This window comes from Lipotes vexillifer, unplaced genomic scaffold (genome assembly GCF_000442215.2).
Source record: "Lipotes vexillifer unplaced genomic scaffold, Lipotes_vexillifer_v1.1 scaffold779, whole genome shotgun sequence".
In the NCBI taxonomy this organism is placed as follows: Eukaryota; Metazoa; Chordata; class Mammalia; order Artiodactyla; family Lipotidae; genus Lipotes; species Lipotes vexillifer.
Window position 1 is genome coordinate 1 of NW_006788448.1, and position 4,551 is coordinate 4,551.

Below are 4,551 nucleotides of genomic sequence, written 5' to 3' on the forward strand. Positions count from 1 at the left end.
CGTGAGCCATGGCCGTTGAGCCTGCTCGTCCGGAGCCTGTGCTCCACAGTGGGAGAGGCCACGACAGTGAGAGGCCCACATACCGCAAAAAAAAAAAAATGATATATACCCTTTGACCCAGGAATTCTACTTCTAGAAATACAGTATATCCAAAGTCTCTCCCACCATCAGAGAGTATCTCTCTCCTCTCTACTGGATCACTCCCATCACCACATTCTAAAGATAACAGAGGGACTTCCCTGGTGGTCCAGTGGTTAAAACTACCCACTTCCACTTCAGGGGGGTGCAGATTCGACCCCTGGTCAGGGAACTAAGATCCTGCACACCACGTGCCATGGCCAAAAAGTGTTGTTTTTTTTTTTTTAAAAAAAAAAAGATTTAACAGAATCACTTTCAGTGCCTCTCTTGCCCACATTCCTCTGCTCCCTTTTGCAATTAAACTTGCTGTACAGGATTGTCAGGATTGTCTATCATCACTGCATTCACTTCCTTACTTCTCATCCTTTCTTGAACCTTCTGTCTTCCTCTCCCCACCACACCATAGAGATTGATTGTCTTGTCAAGGTCACCAACGTTCTCCATGTGATAAGATCCAATAGTCACTTCTCTGTTCTTATCTCACTTGACCTCTAGTAATATTTCCTGTGATTGACCCCTCTCTCCTTCATGCCCTTGGCTTCCCCCAAAACAGATTCTCTGGACTTGCTTTCTGCTCCAGTGGCCAGTCCTTCTCAGTCTCTTTTACTGGCTCCTTCTCTGCTTGAAAAGTTTTAAGTGTCAAAAGCCCCTGTCCCAGGCCCCCTTCTCTTCATCTATTCTCTTGCCTAGAATATCTAAGTCCTTTACTTTAAAAGTGCTAGTGATATGGCAAAGACTCAAATCTGGATCTCTCACCCTGATCACTGAAAATTCCAGACTCAGATATCCAAATGTCCTACTCAACGGTTCTACTTGGATGTCTGACAGGCATCTCAAACTCAAGATGTCTTGGCCAAAACAGAGCTCTTGACTTGCAAACTCCAAACTTGCTCATACCTAATTATTTCATCATTATCCACTGAGAAAAAATCTAAGTATGATCTTCGATTCCTAGATTTCTCTTTTCCTCACATCTGTTGACTTTACCTTCAAAAAGCAGCCCAAATAAGTTCCCTTCTATCATCACCCGAATTCAAGCCGACATCATCTCTTGCTTGCGTTGCTGGAATTCCCTAATTGTTCTTGCTTCCCTCTTGCCCTTCTATAATCCGTATCCTGTGGTAGCCAGTGACTATCAGTAAGACAATCCTATGGCATCCCACCTAGAAGGAAAATCAAGCTCCTTACTCCCTTACAAATCCCTTCAGTTACCCAGTACCTGCCTGTCTCTCCAACCTATTTGCTCATACTCTTATTCCCCTCACCCATTCCCATGAAGCCCTTGCTTGGGATCCTCCCAGGGCTGGCTTTCTTGTCCTTTATATTGCAACTTAAATTTCACCTTCTTTGAAACCTTCCCTGAAACCCTAGTATTCTTAGCATTTGCCCTCTCTTAAAGTTTACTACTAGTAGATATTTTTCTTATTTCTGGTCTCTGCCCAATCAGAAAGTCAACTCAGTGAGAACAGGGATCTTGTCTATTTTGTTCTCCACAATATCCCTCACTGCCTTGAGCATGACTTGGCACATAGTACATGGTGGAAGAATATTGAATGAACAAGTATGTAAAGGTATAAAAAGATATTCACCCAAAGATTGCCTGAATAGCAATACAAGTATAGCAAAAAACTGGAAACAACCTAAAAGCTGGAGGATTCCTTATATAGTATATCCATACAATGGATACAACCATTTAAAATAATGAGGTCAATCTCTAAATGCTGATATGGAAATAATGTCCAAGGTGTGTTCATATACAGTGTGGTAGCCAGCCTCCAATATGGCCCTCAGTGATCCTCGACTCCTGCTTTTATGCTCTTATGTAGTCCCCTCCCAAAGTGAATTGGATTTAGTCTGTGTGACCAGTAGAGTAAGGTGGAGATGATGGTGTGACTTCTGAGGCGAGGTTCTAAAGGTCATTGCAGGTCCTCCTTGTTCTCTGGATCACTCATTTTTGGGGTGGCCAACCTTCGTGTTTTGAGATCAGTTGAGCAGGCCTGTGGAGAAGCCCTCATGGAGAGGAACCAAGGCTTCCTGCCACCAGCCAGCATCAACGTGCCAGCCCTGTGAGGAAGCCACACTGGAAGTGGATCCTCCAGCCCCAGTCAAGCCTTCAGATGACTGCCACCTCGAGATCCCAAGCAAGAACCACGTGGCTAAACTGCTCCTCAGTTCATGACCCACAGAAACTGCACCAGTTAGCAAATGTTTATTGTTACTTTAAGTCACTAAGTTTTGAGGAAATTGATTATGCATAAATAACATGCATAGTATAACTTTTACTTTTAAAAAGAAGCATATAGGTACTTATACTTATTCATGCATAAAAAATACCTCAAAGGAGGCACAAAGGGAGTAACTAGGTTCTGACGTGGATGGGTCCACTTTTAGTATATGCTCTTATATTCTCAGATTTATTTACAAGAACCACTTATTAGTTTTATAATTTTTAGGTTTATGTTTTGAAAGGTTTAAGCATCACAATATTAAGAGAGAAGCCACAATAATGGCCCTTCCTAAGCCTTCTTGTCCTTTTGTTTTCCTTGACTTTCTCCCACTCTCAAGACCTGGCTTTAGAATAGGCTCTTCTTTAAAGGCTTTCCATTAACCCAAATACTGGAGGATTTTTTTTTTTTAATATTGATTAATTTCACCGAGAACATTAATCCCACAGTTAGAATGTTGCTAATGTGGGAATCCTGATTTAATTATTTGCATTTAATAAGGCAACAATGTTGCCATAATTGTGGGATGAGTGAATGAACCACTCACACTTGCTGGGTGCTGATAGCTTAACTAGAGTTCGTGGAGCCCACAGGCTAAGGCTGTGTTTTCTGCAGGAGGTGGCGCAAAACTGCTTGTGCCTAATTTCTCACCAATAAAGACAGACACTGGGAAATATTCCACAGATTCACCAACAGGTAGAGGCAAAGGCAGCTCATACCCAAACCACAGAATTCGTCACGCTCTCCCTCAAAAAAAGGCATTTCCAAAGTGTGACCTGAGTGACTCCAACTATTTACATTTAAACCATCTCAGTCACATTCCAAGGCTTCGGATAAAATGGAGGACCAGACCCCTCAGGGTCTGGTTTTTTCCCCTTCAGAATGAGGAGTGGGGATGGGCTAGACACATGCCTTTGACTACTGTGAAATCAGAAACTTCGCTTTTTAAGACAACATCCAAGCTCTGCAGCAGACCCATGATTTTAATCGATGAGACCTGGGAACAGTATGATGAACTGTACCTTTGATTTGGTAATACATTCCAGTCCTCCAAGGGCCTCCAGAGGGTTAAAGCTACAGGAACAAAGTTGTAATCAGTAAACTGTGCATACTGATGAGATTATAGCCCTAGGATTTATGAAATCTTGATAACCAGGAAATTAATTACCTCTGAAACTCCTGCTACAAACGACTGAAATGACATACAGAGAAATGCCCAAACAACTCCAATCAAGCCAGTTTAACATGTGTCCCGCACAGTGGGACAATCCACATTCACTTTCAAATTAAGAGAGCCCTCCTTTAGTCAATGGAGCCAAAGGAGTGCAACATTCAAGTATTCAGATAGTTTAGAAAAATCAGAGCGCGCGCTAAGACTGGGGGCACAGAGCAAAGACAAGAACATCCAGGGCATTTTCAAGCTCAGGTTCAGAGTTCCTCCTCCCTCCCGTCAGGGGCCTGATTCAGGTAGAACAAGACCTTTGTGAGCCATTCCTCAAAGGCAATTGGAAAAGAATTTGCTTTAGCAAACAAACACTCATGATTCTATTTCCCAAATCTTTTTTTTTTTTTTTTTACACTTTTCAATGTAGATTCACAGACTTGGTGAAAATGAACCAAGAAAAATACTTCCTCGATAGGTAGTGATTAAATTCTGATCACCCGTGCACGGAATACTACCTAGGCACTGAAAATAATGAGGAAGATCCATATGAATTGATTTAGAAGTTGACATATACATGCACATATGTATTTACATACACATACATATTCATTCTTATTTTAAGAGTATAACATACATATAACATACATATAAAATACATATATTTTCTATAAATTATAAAAATTAGTTCCCTCTGAGAAATAAGAATGGGCATGAGTAGCAAAGAAGTAAAATTTTTTTATTTTATATATTTTTATTCAGTTTGATTTTTTTAACCATCAGCATGTATTATAAAAATGACTAATTAAGAAATAGCAGGGGGCTTCCCTGGTGGCGCAGTGGTTGAGAGTCCGCCTGTCAATGCAGGGGACACAGGTTCATACCCAGGTCCGGGAAGATCCCATATGCCGCGGAGCAGCTGGGCCCGTGAGCCATGGCCGCTTAGCCTGCGTGTCCGGAGCCTGTGCTCCGCAACGGGAGAGGCCACAACAGTGAGAGGCCCGCGTACCGCAAAAAAAAAAACAC